The 24042-nt window shown below is 36.3% G+C and overlaps 1 protein-coding gene across 9 annotated transcripts in view; it reads left to right on the top strand.

The window, feature by feature from the left end:
• LOC131678493 (protein NDRG3) overlaps nucleotides 1-24042 on the top strand; it is a 224934-nt gene that overhangs the window by 23563 nt on the left and 177329 nt on the right. Inside the window, exon 1 of one of the 9 annotated variants that reach the window (XM_058958682.1) lies at nucleotides 17816-18007. The exons of the other annotated variants lie outside the window; for them this stretch is intronic. The gene's annotated coding sequence lies outside the window, so the exon portion shown is untranslated. Of the gene's footprint in view, nucleotides 1-17815; nucleotides 18008-24042 lie in introns of those variants that run through there. 9 annotated transcript variants of the gene reach the window in all.

Genomic DNA, 24042 nt, shown 5'->3' with positions numbered 1-24042 from the left:
AAAAGTCGAACAGTATTGAACAAATGGTGAAAATAATGAAAAATGAAATTAGGGAAAAAATTAGAATCAATGAAAATGAAAAAAAAACTACTAAAAAGAATACAAATAATTATATAAAAAATGCATAAAACTGAAAAATTCGATAAATCAAGAATAATAAAATTTATTTAACATTAAAAACAAGAAATATTTAAAGCAATAGAAAAAATAAATATAACGTTAAGAATGCATAAAACTAGAGGAGTACCTATATATAAAAGACAAGAATAAAATAACCATAGAGAAATTTAAAAAAATGGACGAACCAGAAAATTTTGAAAAACTGGAAAATTGAAATGATGAAAAGACGAAAAAGTAGAGAAAATTGGAAGTATTGAACAAAAACGGAGCAAACAGACAAAATGGAAAACAAAAAATAGTAGAAAAAAGCCAACATGGTATACTATAGAAACACAAAAATGAAGATATTAACACGAAAAAAATTAATAAAATGGATATTATTTAAAGAACAGAAAAAGCACTAGAAATGAAATTTTAAATAAATTCAAACAACGAACTAAATGCAAAATTTAGAAAAAGTGCGCATGGTGTCTTTTGGGAAAATAAAAAATTCAATGCTAACGTATAGGAAAATGGTCAACAGAAAAGTACTTTCAAAATAGGTTAAATGGAAAACATGAAGAAATAATAACGAATTAAATCTTAAGAAAAAGGTATAAAAAATAAATAAAACTGTATTAAATGAACGATGGGAAAAAATAAAACTACAATAAACGAAAAGCTAAAAACTAGAAAATATGGAAGAAAATAGGAGAAAGGTAAAAAATTAAACAATAAGACAAGTTGGAATGAATTTGAATAAGTAAAATTGCTTTTGGAAATGCAAAAAATATGAAAAAAAGGAAATAGAAAAAGGCTATGACAAGAATAAATGTAGTAAATATACAAATTCTAAAAATTAGATGAAATGACAAAAGATACAAATAAAAAAGCATGGTATTAAAATTTGAAACAATAGAAAAAAAATAAAGAAAGCATAATTTGCAAAAATTGCAAATAAAATTAAGTAACAGAGAAAAAGCTATAAATTAAAGTAAGTGATAGTGATAGCAAAATTAAGGAACGTAAAAAGATAGATAAAATAAAAGTAAGCCAATAGATAAAAATGGCAGAATCTTACAATTGTAGAAATACAAATACAATCCACAACTTGAAAAAATAGATCAATGAAATTTTAACAAAATAAAAAAACCCATGTAGGAATAAAAAAATGGAAAAAAATGAGAAACATGGATCAAATTTCAAATAAGGGTTTTAGTTGGATTTTTCGGTATGCTGGTTTCGAAAACATTCATAATCCTATAAAAAATGAATTATTCTTTCATTTGTGTTGGTGTGTTAGCACACCTTAAAATATTTTCCAAGAATGTTGTAACTGATTTCTAGAAAATAGTTCAAAAATAAAAATAAAATCGTTACGTTCAGGAAGCGACTTTCTAAATCTCACGCTCACTCCTCCAAAACGAAAAGATTTTGTATGCGGATTTAACTTGCTGCATTAGTTAGCTAATCTTGCTAACTAGTTGATTTAGTTTGGTAGCAGAGTTAAATTTTCTCTTCGAAATCAATCAAACACAATTTAGCAATTTAATTGAACGTATGCTTCTTAGAATCATTGGCGGCTGCAGGATTGTAAACTGAGAGATCTTCTCTTCATGCTACAAGACGTATAAAATTCAAAACAAAACTAATAACAGTATACTCGTCACGAAAGGGGCTTGTTGTGTACGCAATTTACTGTTATAATGAAAATATTGATAAAAGGCCGCATTTGAATTTTTTTTTAAAAAGTATTTATTTTTTTCCATCCCTGGCCTCTTTACTAGGGGGAATTGGTAATCGAAAATCGCCGAAAAAAGCTACGTCATTTGAGTATCACCACTTTACAAAAATGTTTCGGAATCATCTCGTATCTAAATATGATTTTTTATAGATTTTGTATCAATGAACGGCAAACTAAATATATTAAATTTTAAATATAAATTTGTGGATTAATTTCGTATTCTTTTAGTATATCAAGAGTTTTTGATGACTCATTTGACCAAAACGCTTAAAAACAAATAAATATGCACTGTTTTATTTCTTATGTAGCTCGTAGCACTAGGAGCAAAAATATCTTATTTTCTTCACATTCACCGTAGAGTGTAATGTTTTGGTAAAGGACTCCACCTTTCTGTGCCGTTCACATTTAGTTGTATGTTTTTGCATTTGTTAACAGTTTTGTTGATTTAGTTGGATGTAGTGATTCACTGTCTCGGTTATTCACAAAGAATCCAAAAGCACCAACCACTCTCGCTGTGAAGGATAACCCGAGCGAGCTTTGCTCTGCTCCCCACACGGGGTGTGAAATCACACTTCAGTTTCTTCCGAGAATCTTTGTGAGGAACATTAAACCATTGAATCGAAGGCTCAATGGGGTAAAGTAAACCCAAGTGGCACCTTTAAAATAATATTTGTCAACGCCAAGAGGGGCCCGCCTTAACAATTAGGGCCTGCAACCCGAGGATGATGTTTATGAGGGCTGGGTGCTGGGCGATTCCTGGTTAAGAAAAAGGCAACGCAAAATTGCAAAATAATCCATTCCGGGCGAATTTGGATTTACCTGAACGAAGACACGGAATTCGTCTCCAAAAACCGGAGTGGCAACCCTAAGCAGGGTTTTTTCTTTCAATAATTACTTTCGATACTAATCCAGCGCTTTCGAAGATTGGAAATTCAGTAAATCAAAAAAATCGATTCCAAATTGGCGAAATTTGAAGACAACCTCATGACTTCTAATCAAACCATTTAATTGTTTAACCCTTACAAATCTGATCATATTTTTGTTTCGATTATAGATGTTTAGATTATAGACGCTTCTTCATTCAGGTTAGGAATTTTCCTATAACAAATCTCTTTCCTGTGTGCGGGGTTGGGATTCGAACCCAGGTGAGCTGCGTACATGTCATTCAATGTACAAATTCCGCCATGCCCGCTCGGGCCTGATCTTGTTTCGATGCGAGAATTAGGTTGGTATAAACATAGTTGATATCAAATATGCAGTAGTTTAGAATTTTATTCTAGTTACCACATACACAAGATATTGAATTTTTAATTGTATTTTCAAATAAATTTCTGTCAAAAAAGTATTTGCCAAAATTTTAGTTTCTGTTAAAAATCCGGGCCCCCTTCAAAACTCCGGGCCAGGGAGAAACCCCCCGGTCCCCCCCCCTCTCGGCGGCCCTGATCCCAGCACCACGTCCTAGACAGAAACCACTTTGGTCCAATCGACGACTCCGAGAACTTAAACGACTGAGAGCAGCCGCGCTTCGTCACTGTACCGATCGACGGAATCCCAATACAAAGCGTGAATTCATTTACGCCAGCAACAATTACAAACCTTATAACCGCTTCCTCTATTCTCGGCACGTGTTACAAATGCAATCTGACCTTGAGCGAAACCCCAAACGCTTCTGGTCTTTTGGGAAGCGTAAGTAGAGCGGACTTTCTTCCAGTATGACTTTAGCTAATCAAAGTTCTAATACGACTCGTGGCTTTTGTAATCTGTTTGCAAAACATTTTTTGAGTGCATTTGAAACAGTTCCGACTACTCCAGAACGGATTGAAATCGGACTACGCGAGGTTCCCAGTGACGTGATGAATCTAGGTAACATCCGTTTTTCCGAAGAAGATATTATTACTGCCATTGAAAAATTGAACTCCTCAACATCGGCTGATCCAGATGGGTTTCCTGCCATTATTTTAAAAAGATGCGCTAGAGCCCGTTCTGCTCCTCTAAAACCGATCTTTAATCAATCGTTGTCGCAAGGGACTTTCCTCTGTTTTGAAAAAAGGCAGTTATGTTTCCTGTTTTTAAAAAAGGTGATAAGCAGGACATAAATTATCGAGGCATACCCTCTATCTGTGCGGGGTCCATGCTGTTTCTAAATTCTAGTAAGCAATGTGTTGTTCCGGGAAGCCAAAACATATATATCGACAGATTAACATGGGTTCTTCCCAGGTAGTTCAACATCAACGAAATTAGCACAGTTCACTTCACAATATATTAAAAGTATAGAAGGCGGAGCACAAGTAGATACTATTTATACTGACCTTAAAGCAGCGTTCGATCGTGCTGATCACTCGCTCCAAATGGCGAAAATAGAAAGGCCGGGTGCCTCACTCAACTTCACTAAGTGGCTGGAGTCATACCTTGTTGGCCGTACCCTATCTGTCAAACTAGGAACTATCGAATCACATAACTTCATAAATTTATCAGATGTACCGCAGGGTAGTAATCTCGGACCCTTGCTGTTCTCCTTATTCTTCAATGACGTTTGTTATATCCTTCCACCAGGATGCAAACTTATCTATGCAGATGACCTTAAACTATTCCTCAGTGTGCGATCTGAATTGGACTGTAATTGGTGTACACGAAACCGGTTGACTCTCAGTATATCTAAATGCTCAAAAATTTCTTTCACGCGTAAAAAAAATCCAATTTTGTGGTGTTATACTATCTCAGGGAAAACGCTTGAAAGAGTGTCAGTTGTCAGGGACCTTGGAATACTGCTGGATTCTAAATTGACGTTCAGAGATCACTATTCCCACATGATTGCGTAAGCCAACAGGAACCTTGGTTTTATCATCAGAATCGCCAAAGAGTTTACTGATCCATATTGCCTGAGAGCACTGTATTTCTCTATCGTTCGCTCTGTCCTGGAAGCTTCAGCTATCATCTGGTGTCCGTATGCGAGTATCTGGATTAAACAGGATTGAATCTATACAAGCTGGATTTCTCCGATTTGCTCTTAAATCTCTGCCATGGCGCAACCCGATAGATATTAAAACAGAATTTCAACTCTACTGATTATTGTGCCTAGAAAACCCGTGTCGTATAAATCCGACGAAAAAAAATCAAATCAACCGCTCAAAGACCATATCTATGCAGAAATGCATTCAGTTGTTTCACTAAAAATACCAACCGCAGCCACGTAATCACGCTGCAACCCGCACATCGATTATTGATTTTCCACCCGCCACGCCGGCTCTATCGTCGTCACTATCACCTTCAATTCCCGTCAATATTGCCATCAATATTGGCAGCCAATGCAGCAGGGGGCCTCCGATGCGTCATCACCAGCCGCTACTACCGTTGATCCTTCTCTAGTGTTACCAGCAAATATTTGTTTGATTCGTTTTATTCCCCCTCCCCCCTAATTCTTCCCGACATAGTATTTTTTGGAGCGAGTATCACTAGCAAAGTCACGATGGTGCTCGAACAACTGAAACTGAAAATACTATCGCGGATTGGTGGGAAACGAGCGGGTAATGAATGGTATGCAACGGAACTGAACTTCTGATAGGTGTTGCAACCTAGATCTAAACGAGCAGCGAAAAAGTGGTGGAAATTTTGATGTAGGGCTTCTTATTCTTCATACCGAGGAGGTTATCGTCGAAAAATAGGGACTTGGCCGTCATCCAAACTTTACCGGCGATTCTAGATTACTGGATAAACTCTATTCAAGTAAAAAATGAGAATCGAACTTGTTACCTGTGATGCACCAATTTATGTGTTAACGATTACTTCGTTGTTTCCTTTCTCACACATACAGGAAGCAGTACCATATTCTCCAACGTTGGATGACATGTGATTCCGTTAATAAATCATGCGGAATTCTACCCACGTTTTTCTTCATTTTCTTTTTTCCCCTTCCACGGCTTGTCCAATGGCCTATTGTCGTCGGATAGCTAGGGCTAGCTAATTGGAAACATGTTACATGGTTTGCGAAAGGAAATCTGGTCTTTTTGTGTAGTTTGAGTCCTTGCCGTGAAGTACGTTCTTCACACGTGTTGGAATAGTGCTAGGAAGAAGAGCTCATAACGTGTGCTGTATCAGCAGCTCTGGTTGGTTTGGGCTTTTAAAAGCCCATTATGTTTAGGTCGCATTAACCCTTGCATGTGTTTACAACTTCTATGTAAAGAAGATTATTTGCAGTCTGTGTCTCCTATGCTGATTTGAGGTGTTTGAGTAGCAGTGCTAGTTGTAACGATTTGAAGGATTACATTCGCCAAGAATAACATATCTCTAATTGATTATGCGTAAATTAGTCTTTGATTAAGACATAATATCAAAATTAATCAAAATTAAAAAGCGATGCCTTCATATGTATTTTTTGCTTCGATTATAGAAATTTTACCCTTTGCTTTTTCGGGTTAGAAGAATTTCTTCCAATCACGCGATGCGCACCGCTTTCATATGTACTTTTTCATAGTAATTCTACACTAATTCAACCAATGCTTTCTATTACTGCAATAGTAAGTGCTCGTGTGAATCAATAATTTGCAATTAGTGCAGCTTGTAAGTTCTGGTATGCACATGCGTCCAGAAAGTCGATGCTTGTCCAACATAAATAATTTCATCACTCCTTAAATGTCACCCGATATGATTTTGACGGGATAATAATTTTTGCACCATATGTGCCTGAAGAACTTCATGGAACCTGATCTGTGGTAGGTTTTGAGTTTAATTCATTTTTTAACATCAACGGGAATCAAGGACTTTTTTGTTACCACGCCGTACATCTCAACAATATGTCTCGGAATGTATACCCGATACTCACATTTGATGCGTTGACTATTTACAATTGGCTTGTTTTCGATCCGAAAGGGCGGCGCAAAGTTATTTGCATTGACTTTTGTAACTTCGCGTGCGCTACCGAAATGAGCAGTCAAATATTTACTACTTTGTGTTACACGTGAAGATGTTTCATTGGGCCGAACATATATGATTAATCGATCGTCTGGATGATCGAATACGCTGAACAGTAACATGTGGGAGTATTTTATTCACATCTTGTTAACTTGTTCAGAAATCGAGGGGATCAAGGTAAATTATAAAAAAGTTCGTTGACTTAACTAAGAAAATTTTTCAGGATTGCCTGAACCGTTTGTAACCAAACTATACATACCAAAAATATAAATTATATCTTTTGCCTAAGTTCAAATTTGACATAATTCAACAAACCGCAATTCATAAAATGACGAGATTTTATCGTATTTCATTTTATTTTACGTGGAATAGGGTAGTGAGTCTATTTTATTTTCGCCTTGTTTCCATTATCACCATACACATTTGAAGCCTTTTGCTAGAGCAACATCTGCCATTTTTATTCGATGCATTGGTTCAAATGGTTGGGCGTCATTATTAGCTCAAATTACTTGATTTATTAAATTCAACGTCATGCACAATTACAATCCAGCATAAAACTATGTCAGTTTTGATGCCCACAGATGCTTGCCTATGTGTAAGGTTACGTAAATTTAGATGGTAGGTGTGTCGTTTCAAACGAAACAATTAATATTCTTACAAAGGTTACAAAGGGTATAAAAAAAAGAAAATAAAAACACACACACACATACAGACATTAGTCAATTTCGACGAACTGAGTCGAATGGTATATGAGACTCGGCCCTCCGGGCCTCGGTTAAAAAGTCGGTTTTCAGAGTGATTGCATATCCTTTCTTTGTGAGAAAGGCAAAAAGAGAAGGAAAATTATTTTTTCTGTCGTCAGGTTTTGGAATGTATGGAATACATGTAATTATCTTATAAAACTTCATTGCCTTTGGATACATGCAGACTTCCCCTGAACATCGCCAATTTTGTACCTGTGTACAAAATTTCGAACACGAGTTCAACCTCAAACACGCTTCGTCTCGATGTACAAGTTTGCCTCGAACATCGAACCCAAGCGAACGATGTACAAACTCCACTTCAAACAGCCTTGTACGTACACCTGGTGCGTACACGAGAACGATCCGCACAAGGCGAAAAGAGTCAACGCTAGTGACGATGAGAGTGTGAAAGAGAAAACTGGTGCCTCGTACCTTTGTGTACGCACACCGTGCGCATACATGCGGTTCGATTGTGCAGGCGAACATGTACACGTGTTTTGGTGCGAAATAGCGTGTTTGAGTACGTACACGAAGTGTGGGTTTAATATGAGCACAGAATCAGAGCGAACATAGTGTATGATGTTCATTTGGGTAGACTGGATACGTGTTAATATGGTTCAATTTTTCTCAGATTTTGTTCAACTTTTTTCTTAACACCTTGATGCATTTTTTGACAGGCGATGGATAAAATTTCAACATTGAAAAAATAACTACTATCCTAATGCAACGTGAAGCGAATAATCGGTTTTAATACGTTATCGATTTTATCAAAAATAAGGCGATACGATATAAGGTTTGTTTGCGATCTAATTTTTAACGTAATTGGAACATTAGTATAATGGCTTTATATGAATTCGACACATAATTCTCTCCGCAATTGGTAGCTGTGTAGCCTAGTTGGTTTCAACGATGGAAGTTCACATCACGCATTTAAGGGAACAGGTATATGTACTAGGTACAAAAGGACATATTTTGACAGATCTGATCCATTTAAGGTCTTTCGAAACGACGTTGCTGGGGAATGAGGTATAAATCTAAGGATCAGCGATATTTGCTGCATGTAATTGCTTTTGATCCAGAATTTATACTGGCTAAAGGGTAAGGTATTTAAAGGTTCCAGCGCCATGCTTCAGCAGATCTTCGTAATTGCTCCACGTCGGTGACCACACCGTCAATCTCAACTTGCTGAGTGGGAAGGTAGACACAATACTTTTTCGTAAAAAGCTAACAGTGTAAAATCTTGTTTGCCTACTCAAGGTCGCTCACAGGTTGCCTATGTTTGTCTGGTCGAACTATATCGATTTTGGCCACGGCCTAGTAATGTTTAATCAGATCATGCGATATATCCAATAATATTGAATGGAATATATCGATCAGGATGTAATTCATTGAGAGATTGATGGTCATGGAAGATGGCTTCCAAACCAAACCGACATAATCATGCGAGTCTAGCAACCCGCGAATGAAAAGATTAATAAGAGACGACGAACATTGAAAGCAATAAAATAAAATAAGGAAAAAGAGTACGTAGTAGAGGGATTCCATGAGAAACCGGCCGACCGCAAAATATGACCATCGTCGATTCGAACGAAACTTTGCAGGTGTGTTCGCTGTATGAATCTCCATGATATTCTCTGGCAATTGGAATATTTTGATACAAGAGTAATTTTTCAAAAGGGCGTAAACGTTTCTACGTGTATGAATTTCAAAATTTTTTTGATCGATTACTGTATTTTATACAGCAAAACTATCTGAGAACAAGTTACAGGGAATGAATACTTCTGTCCGAAAAAATATACACTGAAAAAAATGTTGTGTCATTTTTCAAAAAAAAACAAAAATTTATAATAAAAATTTAATTTGCGAACAAACCCATTTTTTTAAATTTTTTATATTTTGTTACCAAAAACCTAAAGAGAAAAGAAACATTTTGATTGTGATTGCATGATGGAGAAAAAATCGGTAAAAAAGTTTTTCTAACAATAACTTCGTACATGTTTTTAAATTTCATACTAATTGACATACAAAATTGTAATTTTATTACAGAATATAATTCTAAGCACCATTTAAAACCAAAATGTATTTAACAAAAATCTTCCAAAATGCGATAGTTTTCGAGATATTTGAAATTTTGCTACTTCAAAAACCCACATCAAAAAATGTCAAAAATTTAATGTTTATCGTTTTAAAGACGTAAAAGAAACCTTTTTAGTGTATTTGGATCATAGAGAAGCTTTCAATAAAAAAGTTTTCCTAACAACAACTTTTGACATTTTTTTTATAATTCTTACTATTGTCAGTCAAAAATACAATTTTCTTTTTGAATATGATTCTAAACGCCATCTTAAATCGAAATGCTCTTAATAAAAATTTTCTAAAATTTAGATATTTTAACTTTTGTTTTAACAACACAATTATTTTGTTTTATTACGACCTTTTCATAAGTTAGCTGCGTTTCTCCATCAACAATAATAGGTTTTTCAAAAGGCCCGTAAACTTTCGTGCAACTTTCTCTTTGACATCAAGGCGATATTGTAAACCATTTGAAAGTTACATGAAAGCAACCTTTTCTCTTTAGGTTTTTGGTAACAAAATATAAAAAAATTAAAAAATGGGTTTTTTCGCAATTTAAATTTTTATCATAAATTTTTGTTTTTTTGAAAAATGACACCACATTTTTTTCAGTGTATATTTTTTTCAGACCGAAGTATTCATTCCCTGTAACTCGTTCTCAGATAGTTTTGCTGTATAAAATACAGTAATCGAACAAAAATATTTTGAAATTCATACACGTAGAAACGTTTACGCCCTTTTGAAAAGTTGCTCTTGAGTCAAAATAATCTTTAGTAATGATTAATGATTTCATGCAAGACTAAATATTGGAAAATATTTAGTCTTGCATGACGGTGAAACGTGTAAAGTTTCATTGGAATCTAAGATGGTCTGTCACGATTTTAAAGATTTTCGGACGGATCTTCGTGGAATTCCTCAGTAGTGGAACACTTACAGCAATCAGCAAACACATTTTCTCTGGGTCGTCAGTCGTTGATCTTTTGCAAGCTTCCAAATAGCCAGCAGCTATTGTCCAGCGAATTTTGTTTATCTTATCACTGACACAAGCGATGGCTGTAAGCAGACTTCCCATGCACATCGACTAGTTTGTACCTGTGCACAAAATTTCGTGCACTGGTTCGCCTCGAATATCGAATCCGAGCGAACCATGTACAAACTATAGTTCAAACATCCGTGTACATACAACGGGTGTGTGCACGAGAACGATTCGCACAAGGCGAAAAGAGTTAACGCCAGTGATGATGTAAGTGAGAAAGAGAAAACTGGTGCCACGAACCTGTGTGTACGCCAGGCGTACGCACATCGTGTACGTACATGGCATTCGGTTGTGCAGGCGAATATCTGCATGTGTTTTGGTGCGACAGTGGCGTGTTTAAGTTCGTACACAAAATGTGGGTTTGATATGAGCACAGAACCAGAGCGCGCATTGTGTACGATGTTCATTTGGGAAGACTGGCTGTAAGTTCGTCACAAGTTGAAACCGTTACGAGAATAATAGCCCCAAATAAATACACCGGAGCAAAACTGGAAAACTGAACATTCTTGCTCGAGAACACGGTTATGAAGTATGTTGCGCAAACTGTTTAAATATTTACAAAGCCCAGCTCTAAAACATACTGAGTTTGGTAAGCTAAATTTGCGCAAACTAAAACTTTTATTTGTTAATAAACTTTCTTGTTAATAAACAACGTGGACTTAAAATAATTAACATACATGTGAGGTGCTTCTGAAATGACTATTTTTTTTTTGAACCGAACCGAAATGATAATGAGGAGAATATCAGATTTCGAGAAAATATTTTATAAGATAATAATAAAGATGGAAGAGGTGCTCTTGAACGGGTTGTAATTTTTTTGCTGATATCTGCAAACGAAACGCGATGCTTCACTACGTGTTCTACCAATGGAAAGCACTCTAAGGCGTGAGAACATACGACCAACATAAAAATGCAACCAGTCGCAACATTTTAGTCGCTCTCGATAAACTAATGTCTCTGTGTAGATCTGTCTCGACTGGCTGAACTGGATAGTGTGAGTATCGGAGCAGCTCGAAATGCCATCCGGAAGTTTGATGAGAATTATAGCTTTTCGGACGCACCCAAAATGTGGTCGAAAACCTGGAACAATGGACCGAAAGATGGACCGGAAGCTCATGATGATTTTTTCATATAAAAAAGCCATTCTCTTCGACGTCCAGCGTGCCAAGGTGAGAATCCATTTAAACACCCTAAAGAAGCAGAAAATGCTTAAACGCGTAAAGACCAGGACGTCTATGATGCCGATAAGTCAATTTTTACCGACAATTTCGGTAAAAAGGCGATTGTTTTGCAAGAAATTTGCGAGACAACATTTCCTCACAAAAACAAGTAAGGCTAATTATTGTGACGATTAGCGCCAACAGCTACAAAAATTATCCGTAGAATTGAAGTTATTGCATTTGTTCTGATTGAATTCCTCTGGAGCAGTGCTGTCAGAGACATTTTCAGATATCGGCGAAAAAACTATATTTCGATATATCTTCGTCTTCCTAAAATATTTTTGAAAACTGATATAAATGGTGAAAAATATGCAGTTTCTAACACTGCTAGAGAAGCACCTATCTTGATCAAAACAGTACTTTTTTACTCCAACATGTTTAATGAAAAACGGTTTTAGAACTCTGTTTGCGCTAGAAACAGTTGAGAATAAAAGAATTAATTTTATCCATATTACTCATTTTGTTTGTTTTATTAATTTTAATATTTTGATTATTTTTTTTACTTCATTCATTTCATTTTTTTTATTAATTTCTCATTGTTTCCAGTTCATATATTTTATTGAGTTTCTTCATTTTTACTTCTCTACAGTCATTCCTTTTATTTATTTCATCAAATTTATAAGTTTGATTCTATTTAATTTGTTCTATTAATTTTATTTGCTCTATTAATTTAATTTGTTCTATTATTTTATTAATATTGTCTAATTTTCATTTGAGCAGAACTAATTTGATTCATTTATTTTTTTAATTTGTTTTATATCAACCATTCTACCCATTTCATGAATTTTATACCTTTTTCCTTAATTTTTTTGCTTTAATAATTTTTTAATTTAGTTTATTCTGTTGATTTTTTATAATTCAGTCAGTTTATTTGAGGTTTTATTCGTGCGTAACTCAAAACTGTGTTCATCTCACCTCTAATTGGGTGAGTTCTGCAATCTAATGAATCGTCCAACAGTGATATGTGTAAGAAAAGACTCATCTCACGGCTAGGTGGATTAAGTCGGCTTTTTTAATTTTACGTTGGCCTTTGTCCACACTGAGTGCCAATCACCGACGCCAGACAGGTGACTCCACCATCTGGATCCTAGATATCGGCCAATCAACACAAGACGTGGCCACATAATTTTCACCTCAGAAATCTCAACGACCTCGACTGGGATTGAACCCAGACCCCCACTGTAGTGAGTGACGTTCACGCTTACCACTCAACCACCGGTGCCGTCTAGTTTTCGAGGCATTTTAAATTTTGTTCCAATAACTACAATTATTTCGTTTGATTACGACCTTTTCATAAGTTATTCGCGTTTTTTTTCATTAGGAATAAAAGGTTTTGCAAAATGCTCATAAAATTTCTTGTTGCTTTCCTTTCGATATCAAAAGGAATCGTTTTCATGCAGCTTTTCAATAGTTCCAAATATCGCCTTGATATCAAAACAAAGCATACAGGAAACTTATTGTGCATTTCTACAAACCTATTGTTCTTGATGAAGATACGCGAATAACAAATTTGAAATATTTAGAAAATTACACTCAGGTTTTTTCACGCGTTTTTTGCGCATTTTTTTACCAGGTTTTTTACGTGGATTGCTCGTAAAAAAACCGCGTTGATTGGAAAATCCGCATGAAGAAAACCCTCAGCAAAAGACTTAGAATGTTCTTGGATTTTTTTGTGCGAATTTCGCAAAATATTCTAAGACCTTTTGAATGCAATTTGAAGAAAATATTCTAAGACCTTTTGAATTTTCGCAATTTTTGGAATGATTGTAGAGACGGCTCTGGAAGACTCCTTACGGCCCGCACCTCAACAATATGGGTATTTTCGGAATGGCCTTGGGTAGCAGCAAGAAATTGATTTTGACACCATTTTGTATTTCAAGATGGCGATTTCCAGTTTAGCGAATTTCGTTAAACCGGAAGTCGCCATCTTGGATTTCAAAATGGCGTCAAAAATCAATTTCTGGCTGCTGGCACGGCTGGCTGCTCGTCAAGACTTTCAAAAATACCCATATTAATTGGGTTTTAGAGAATTTCACTAAACCGGAAGTCGCCATCTTGGATTTCAAAATGGCGTCAAACCTAAGTTTCTGGCACTTACTTACTTACATATTATTGAGCTGCGTGTCATAAGGAGTCTTCCAGACTCGTCTCATTCACCTTTCCGAAAATCTGCATTCAAAAGGACTTATTTTAATATTTTTTGCAAAAATCGTGTTACTTGCGAAATCCTCGCAAAAAAAACTGCCGAAATTCTTCTAACTTCCTTGCATTTAAAATTACTGATTTTTTTCAGGAAAAAGTCAAACTCTTTTGCACAGTGATGCCAGATTTACAGACATGTCTGTATTTTACAGACTTTTGATGTCTCCTACAGACGTAGCCAGAGATCTACAGACTTTTAAAACGGTAATAGTGTTTAGTCAAATTGCACTAGAATAACTGTTTTCGTATACGAGTGATTCCTTCACAATAGAATTCTACTTTCAATCTATTTTTAAAGTAAAATTTTAGTGTAACTAGGATTTACGCAACCATCTACAGACTTTTACGGACATTTTAGTTATTCTTCTACAGACATTTCAAAAAAACATGTGGCATCGCTGCTTTTGCATTCAAAAGGACTTATTTTTGCGAAATCCGCGCAAAAAAAATCCAAAAATATTCTTTTGCTGAGGGTTTTTTTACGCGGGTTTTCGACATAACGACAATATTCAATAAAAAAAAGTATTTTAGATTGCAAATAGTATGAATTTTAAAAATATGTTATAAGTTGTTAGGAAAACTTTCTTATTGATAATTTCTCCATGATCCAAATTCACTCAAAAAATCGGCCACGATTTTAATGATTTTCGGGCGGATCTTCGTGGAATTCCTTCTCATAAATGATTAAAAATTAACTTGAATTATCAAATGTGGTTGCAAATATCAATAAAGCAATGAGTATCAGCATGGTGACCGTACAATTCGTAGTTGCTACTGAGTGATTGGCTAGAATAAGCGAAATTGTACAGAGAATCAACGAATGGGGCCTGGGAGTAGCTATCAATCCTCAATGCACACGTTTCGAGAGTTCTATACTATAAAATGCCAATAACGGCGCCGGCCACGTCCTTACAGTCATCGGGGAAAGCAAGGAATGTTAGTGTAGCAAACGTTGTTAAGGTGACTGTGCACTAGACCTCTCCACATTTTGAAAAAGTTTTGAAATATACATGGGTCAGCTCAAATTTTTGTTCTAGGTGTGAATTTAAGAACTTTCGCCAAAAATGGCCTCATTTGGACATTATTTAGAGGTGTCTCCAATCAAAAATCGTGTTTTTGCTATGTTTCCATAGTAACATCACTTACACTCTGATTTAATAGGCCCTACATGCCCACATATCATCAAAGGTTGTTCCTTACACATATCTTAACATGTTTTAACAGGTGAACATAGCTCTAATCGCAGTAGAAAATTTGTTAACTGGATTTTCATATAGAAAAGTATATCAAAACCAAGGAAAATTAGTAGTATTTTTTTCTTGGTTTTGGTATTCTTCTCTATATAAAAAACCAGCTAACAAATTTTCTATTGCGATTAGAGCTATGTTCACCTGTTAAAACATGTTAAGATATGTGTAAGGAACAACCTTTGATGATATGTGGGCATGTAGGGACTATTACATCAGAGTGTAAGTGATGTTACTATGGAAACATAGCAAAAACACGATTTTTGATTGGAGACACCTCTAAATCATGTCCAAATGAGGCCATTTTTGGCGAAAGTTCTTAAATTCACACCTAGAACAAAAATTTGAGCTGACCCATGCATATTTCAAAACTTTTTCAAAATGTGGAGAGGTCTACTGTGCACACCTCTGCCTTTACAGGTGTGCCACGGGAAATTTTTTCTGTTAATTGTATGGGGTATAGAATTACACAAATCTGGATTCACCTTGGTAAGTGATACGATCTATGCAAATCTCGTTATCTTGTTTTTACTCTGGGCAGCTAGCTGCCGAGAGTTTATAGAATATTTACCGTTTGTTGAATTAACTTTGAAATGCTCGTTTTGAAAAAGAAAAAGCAACTTCACTACCGGACATCCAACAGTCGGAAGTGTTTTTTATGTTTAATTGAATCAAACAGCAGGTGGAGGATTTTATTATTCCTTGGATCTTCATTCCGGCGAAACACGACATTCCAAAAACAATATAATGAAAAGCGATTACTTTTAGTATCTCGAGACATGTAAATGATGTACGTCAGTTACCAAACTTACATCAAACATTTTTATACTCACGAAGAAATATAGTTACATGACTATAATATAGTGCATGTACGACTCCAAAGCACATGAAAGTACCCAATACAATGAGAACAATGAAACTAATTGATTGAAGATTTTATTCACTGCAATTAAACTAATGAATATGACAATTAAACATTTGTTCTTTGTGCTGATATGAATGCCGCAAATTGGTAACTGATTTTAGAATTCTTCTCTCGAACTGTCATTTCTCAATATACATACATAATTCAAAAGTCATCATCCTCTCAGACAACACCATGCGTATTCCCCGCGCGTTTTAAATTCCCAGTGGATTAGTTTCTCATTTGAATAAACACTAAACCAACAAAGAAATTAGTTTGCTTAGTACAAAGAAATTTCTACTCGATTGGCATTAACCGGCGATTTGGTTTCGATTTAGTCTTAAATACAATCCCAAACCACCGTATTTCCGGGCCGCGAGTCCCGACCCAAAGTTTAACCGTTCACATAAGTAGTTTGACATTTTTTGCGTTTAGTGTATTAGCGGCAGCCAAAACGGTCTAGCAGCTACTGATGAGACGAAATCGGATAACAAAAGATCAACTAAAGAATATTGTACGTTATTTGTCCCAATCGCACACGTTTTAAAATTTCAAACAATTTTCGTGTAACATTTTTTTCCAGTACCTAGTGCAAACATTTAATTTTGAAATTCAGTTCATTGTGCGTAATTAACGTTCAACTTCTCACACTATCCCATCGAGCAAAATTTTAAAGCAGGTCTCTATATTGTAAACGAAATAAATATCCGGTAAATATCTCGAAAATTGAAAACTATTCGTATATAGTAGGATTCCGTTTTTGAAAACAATATATTTTTTTTTCGGTTGCCAAAACAGGAACCGTGCCAAAATATACTTTAAAAGCTTTTATTTTGAATTTGTTACATCATAAATGTTACAACAACAGTAATTATATTAGAATATGTAATATGAAATGAAATGATAGAAAAAATTAACAAATATAATTTTATTTGCTATGTCTGGCCCCATAAAATGTAGTAAATATGACTTCCATGTCTGGAAAATAGTCTAATGTGATATCAATTATTAAAACTAAATGTGTATGAGCATTTTGTAAAAGATTTACTATGTACAACAACAATGTTGCCAAAAACGGAACATTTTTGTTGCCAAAAATGGAGCATGCCAAAAACGGAACTGTACTTTTAAGAGCTCAGTTACATTCTACTTGCAGAAAATGTCACCTTGAATAGTATCAACGAGCTTTGTCGTAATACAAAAAAGTACTACCTTGTGCCTATCCCAATGAGTCATTTGCCGGCATCTTCGAAAGACGTTCAACCCAGTACAGTCAGACCTCGATTGGCCGATTACATTCAACTGTAAAAGCAGTCACAATAATCTATTCAAATATTACACGTTCGTCGCTGTTCCACTTTCCAAAACCCGGCGCTATCCAATTCCCGACGGTGCATTAGCCTCCGAACGAGAATATCCTTTTCTACCAGCCCGGCACTAGTCGGCACTGACAGTTGTCCCCAACAGTGTATTGGTGTAACAGCACAGCAACAGCAGAGCAGTGAGCTAGCATTTTCCCACAGTTTTTCCACCCCAAAACTGCACAACCACCCCTATTTGCGTCGGTGTGTGAGTGTGCTGGCTTTTCGATGGGAAATTTCTGCTAGCTGTCATTCCAGTACAGTTGCCTTCTGCACAGTATCCTTTCGGCAGGCCTTGTGCAATCGTTACACAACTCGCGAACTGAATCCTCCTAGGCTCGAAAACGTTTCAAGCCATTGTGTGTGTCCCTATCCGGAAGTGCAACTTGTTCCAAACGTGCAGCGACGACGGATTAGCAGAACAACGTCCAGGCAGTTTCATTTGAGATAAGACAATCGACTTGTGTAAGGTAAATAAATGCACTTGCAATTTAGGCAGTCGCTCGATCTGTGTGCCATCTTTTTTCGCTGTGTCGTTAATGGCTTTTGTACCTGCAAGCAGTTTTCTAAGCTAGCTAAGGCAGCTCTGGAAATGGTGCAGTATTGTGTAATGCTCGTCGCTTCAGAATTGATTGGCAGTTTTCCTTCTCCGAAAGTGATTTCCCACCGACCTTCCTAGCATTCGATCGGCGGACATTTTTGCATTTTGGTGGCATTAAACGGCTCACAAGTAAGTAAGGAAGAATGACGACGATGTTTGATCGAAAATGTTTTTTCGATTTTTCGGCCCAAGTCACAGGTCATGCGAGTTACATAAGATTAAAGGAAACTCCAGTCGGTCAGTGGACTCGTGTACACACACAACCACACATTGAAGCTGGTTAGTGGGACAAGGTAGAAAACAGTCACATGAGACGCTAGAAGGTCGGGTGAAAAATGACGTCTACTCGACTAGTGCCAGCAGGTATCACATTGTTTCCAAAAGAAAATAGTCACCACTACCCAGCCGAACCGGTGTGTGTAAAGAAAAGGGTCTATCTGACAGCAGAGTGTGTAGCGCCCATGAAGCAAATCCTGTGGCCGGAGCGGGTTGCTCCTCTTACTCCACTAACACAGATAGCGTACGAATAGAGTATCGTCCTTTTTTACGCTAGTTTTGGCTGCTCAGGCTTTTGGCTGCATAATTTCGGATGGTGGTGCATGAGTTGGTTGATTCTATGTTTTGAATCTGTTCTGTTTGCTGTGTACTTTTGTAATAACAACGGGTAATAGCGATCACATGATTTGAAGGAGTGAGAGTGGTATTTGCATTGAATTGTTTTACTTCAGTTACACAACTTATTAGTGATGTCATCCGGGAAAAAGTTTGTTGTTTACTGCAGTATAATTTTAATGACGACAGTTTGTAACGGAAAAGTAATTACGTTACGTAAGCTTTCGAACAATTACCAATTTGTCTATATTGTTTTATTTTTACGGAACTGTGTTAGAAAGGGAGTAGTCATTGACATATATCAGGTTCAAAGCTGCGAAACCTTGGCAGTCATGTTTTTACTGAAAACTGAAGAGTGGATGATTTTTTAACGTAGAACTACGTCTTTGTTTTCGACATGGAGGTGCACTTTGCAAATTCTACAAAAATCAAATGTAGCGGTTAGGTTTTGAACATCAGTCATTTCATGATAAATTTTCGAAAGTTTTGCGGCTATCTCACAGAAATATTTGAACGAATAGATTTAAATAGATGAAACTATAGATTTATGATATGATGGCGTTGAAGATTTGAATAATATATAGCACAGTGAAAATACCATGCATTGCCACACAATTCCCAAGTTTGGGACGACAGATTTGGGCACTAGGCACGCTACGCTTTTATAAAGGACGTCATCCATGATTTTTTAAGAAACAGTATTGCTCATGCACGCTCATTGGCTTGTTGAACGGCGAACAGAGCACTGCGTTGCATGTGACGGCCTGTGATGCAAATTTTCATCAAAATTATTGCTTATCATCAGTCAAACATCAAATACCATGCACTCTCTTGTTCTGTGCTCGTTTCAAACACAAACTTGAACGAGATCTTATGCCCAAAATGCATTATTTTCTAACGTAAATAGCTTCGAAAGTAGCAAAAAGTGGCATCAAATTTCATACCTATTTGATAGTAGTTTTTAATCACTGCAAAATGAACAAAAATTATTTTCCTCCTAACAACCCCTCACGAAAAATTTTTACTTGTAAACTTCCTCTATAATGAAGAATACATATGGAATTCGATTCAGCGCTAGCTTAGTCCTGGCACTAAGTTAGTGTCGGATTCTGATGAGACGAACTCAAAACACAAATTACGTACCTTCAATTTCTCATATTTGAGATTACCCCATTATGCTATATTTCTCCTGCGTGGAGAAAAATGTTGGTAAAAACTACGTTTTCTTCATTAAGGAGAAAACTAAACTAACTATATTGGTTATGGTATTTGCGTTTCGACTTCGTCACTAACTTAATGACGAAATCGAAACGCAGAATCCGACACTAACTTAGTGACAGAACTAAGCTAGCGACGGATTGCCGTTTCTTTTCTTGCGGGACATCACACAAGACTAGTTTGTTCAGAAACACAAATAGAAACACATTTTTTCAAGCTAGCGTCAATCTAGCGCTAGCTTAGTCCTGTCACTAAGTTAGTGTCGGAATCTGATGAGACGCAAACTACATGACTAATTTGATTATCCCATGCTGATTTAAAATAGTTCTAGAGATCGGTTAGATTCTTAGCCATTATTTTCGGGTTTCTCTATCGAGATGTTTCCTAATGAATTTGATCGGATTCAAATAGGGTAATTGTTCAGTTGTTCAGGCACATTACGGACAACCCTGCCCAGAAACTGCTGAGTAAAGCTCATCTACAGTAACAAATACCAACCACAAAAAGTTGCCACATTTATGGCTGCTTTTCATGCGATAAAGACAACGATGAAAACCGCATCAAGTATCACAAACTCTACAGCTAATACCACCAGTGAGCAAGCTACTAGCAATGACCGAAGGTTGACGCTCGTGACTCGAAAGGGAAAGGAAAGGGAAAGAAGTTAGTAAGAACACCTGATCGCGAACATTAAGGCAGTAACCACGATGATGACAAGGATATGTGCATCGACGAAGACAGAGTTATGAAGGACCCTCAAGATACAGTTGGCGTGGATGCAAATGTTTCCTCGACGCGATAAAAGATCTCCGCACGCAATGGCAAGTCGCACGTACGGGATCGGACAGACTCTTACTATTAATCGTTAATCAATTTTTAACACCTTGCAAATATATAAAAAACCCACGGTTCCGTGAAGTTAACACCTTGAGCCGTATCTAATAAAGAGATTAAATGGTCGGTTTTAAGTCAGACCGAACTAAGTGACATTGCATTGATTTCGAGAAAAATGAGTTTAAAGTTTGAATCGCAACATCCTTTACGTTGTAATTCGAAATTAATTTTTGCGATAATTGTGGCTTGTTATAACATATTTCAAATCTAGCCGAAGTCGAATATAGCTGAAGAAATTCTTTATCCAGTGCTATCATTATCTGTTTTTGGTATGGACGGTCATCGATTTTTTTCGGTGAAAAAAATCTTTTTCACCGAAAAAAATCGATGACCGTCCATACCAAATTTGCTAGCGGTGATGAAAACAAAGCAACATTATCTCTTTTTGTAAAGATTTTGTGACTTAGTTCGGTCTGACTTAACACTGACCAATTAAAATAAATAGGGTAGTTGTTGGGGACAATACTGTATTTTCAGAAAACTTTCTTGTTGCGTTTTTAAATCATTCAAATCTGGAAGTGTATTGGGATTATCTATATGTGAAAACAGTCAGTTTTGGTATATGAAATGGGAATTGAAAGCTGAAAAATTGATATCGGTCTAGCGTTTTGACTGAGCATCATTTCTTTTAATCTACTAATATTAATATTCGTCAATCTACTTAACTGAACTCTGAAATCAAGAGTAAGTAATGAAAATACCACTCCATGTTTGACTCGCACAACGCAGCGCGATGGACAGAACATCCCATTATGTTTGATCTAAAATAAAATAGAAATCACTCATAAAGGATGTAAATTCATTAAAAATGAAACGCGGTAAAATCGATTTTGGTTGAAAAATCGTATGACAGCACCATAACTCTTGTCTTCATGTGCATCAGTTTTTGGGGAAAATCGGCTACTCTAATTGGTAGTCTGATTTACGCGTGAATTATATATTCACCAAAAAAATCTCTTTCTTTGTGATTAATCAAAATTTAAATTTTAATAAATTAAATATTCCGCATTTAGTAGTGTAGTCCTACGTCAACAATTTGTGCAATCCCATAGGGCTGTGCCTTGTAGTTTTTCGAATATCATTTCTTCAACTATACTTTTACAATTTTCATTTAAGAAATGTATGGGATTCGTTCAATCTTTCACGAGTTTTTCAGAGTCCCGGAGGGCTGAATCTTATATACCCATCAACTCAGCTCGACGAATTGGAAGAATGGCTGTATGGGTGTGTATATGTACTGTAATGTCATGAAATAATGCCATGGAAATGCTAAACCTGTCTTGAGGAAGTTAGTTTCAAATGAAAGTCTAACCAGGCAATTAAACGCATTCTATTCGTTTTGGGTTATTATTTTAATCTTCAGAGATTTAACATTAGAGATAAAACATAACGTGTATAACTCATTTTATTGTCATTAAGAAAGGGAGCATTCATAAACCACATAAACCGAAATTTGAAATTTTTTGACCCTCTCTCTCGCCTAGTAGACTTCAGTACCACCCCTAGTAGACTTTTATCACAAACAACCCCTCCCCCCCCCCCCCTTCACAAAAAGTCCACGTAGACTCTTCATTTTTTTTTTTCATTTATGGAAAATGTGAAATTAGCAAGAAAAATATTTTTCTCCAAAATACGAGACTAGTACGTTGAACACGTACGTTGAATACGAGAATAACAAATAATCAAAGTCTACGTAGACTTTTGCAAGTACCCCCCTCCCCCCCTCGTGGACGAACTTAGACTTCTGATAGACCCCCCGTCCCTCATGGTATGATCACACATTTACAAAATTCACGAAATCTGGTTACATAGACATTTTGTAAAATTTCTTAATTGTAACCCAAGTAACGATTAAGCATTATAACCTAGCCTAATATCTGATTTAGATCTGCATATATAGCAGTCTTATAGAACCGTTAAGCCCTATATTCTGATGTAATGCTGATATAATGTCAGAAATGGAAAAATATTGTGTTATTACTGTGCACAGATTGACAGCCCGTTTTCTGCATTAGTAATGCCGTTATATAGCACCAATGTGAAACTGTCAAATTTGAAAGCCTGTTATCGGCACTACTCCTGCTACTATTAAGCGTTTATTGGCTGTCATTATCCGCAATATTTTTGCAACGCTTTTTGCCTTTCTCATATAGAAAGGTTATGCAATCACTCTGAAAAACGTTAACCTAATCCCGGCCCGGAGGGCCGAGTGTCATATCCCATTCGACTCAGTTCGTCGAGATCGGAAAAAGTCTGTATGTGTGTGTGTGTATGTGCGTGTGTATGTGTGTGTACGTATGTGCGTATGTGTCAAATAATGTCACTCATTTTTCTCAGAGATGGCTGGACCGATTTGCCCAAACTTAGTCTCAAATGAAAGGTGCAACCTTCCCATCGGCTGCTATTGAATTTTGAATCGATCGGAATTCTGGTTCCGGAATTACGGGTTTAAGAGTGCGGCCACACAGAAATTTCTCATATAAACTATAGGAAAAATTAAAAATAGAATTTTTATTTTTGATGCTAAATGTCTTCAAGGTGCATGAAACGTCGAGCTTTGATGCAAACTCGAAAAAAAATTTGACGACTATTCACTTTTTTGGATTTTGGCACATTTTTGCCTTTTCCATATAGAAAGGTTATGCAATCACTCTGAAAAACGTTAACCAAATCCCGGCCAATTTTTTTTGACTCGCATAAGGTTTCTGGATTTTAACAGGGGCGTAGTTGATGGTTTAAGGAGAGGAGTTACACCCCCCCCCCCCTCTACCGTTCACTCCCCTCTCTTAAAAATCTCCTTAAATCACCCCTCAGCCCTCATACCCCTCCCCATCAACTCCATCATCTTTAAACTATCACTATATCACAAAGCAAACCAATTTAAGCTGGGGAGTCGTTCGTTCATGGAACTTTCGCCCACCTCACATACCCACCCCCGCATGACAAAATGAGTTAGCAAGCAGATAACATTGATCTAATACTGATTAGGCTAATGAAGTACGATATTTTTTTGTTTCAAGTGTTTCACCGTCGACACGTAGCTCATCAAGTTCGTGGCTGGCAAGCTAATGTGTATAAATGCAAAGTGTACTAAGAATGCAATGGACATTTCCGCAACTATGTTGAACATAAAAAGCCTCCGTGCTATAGTTTAGAGAAATGAGAAAGGCACAATTGCAC

Source organism: Topomyia yanbarensis, chromosome 2, assembly GCF_030247195.1.
Source record: "Topomyia yanbarensis strain Yona2022 chromosome 2, ASM3024719v1, whole genome shotgun sequence".
Classification (NCBI taxonomy): Eukaryota; Metazoa; Arthropoda; class Insecta; order Diptera; family Culicidae; genus Topomyia; species Topomyia yanbarensis.
The sequence above is the reverse complement of the archived record's forward strand: the minus strand, read 5'-3'. Positions and strand labels throughout refer to the sequence as shown.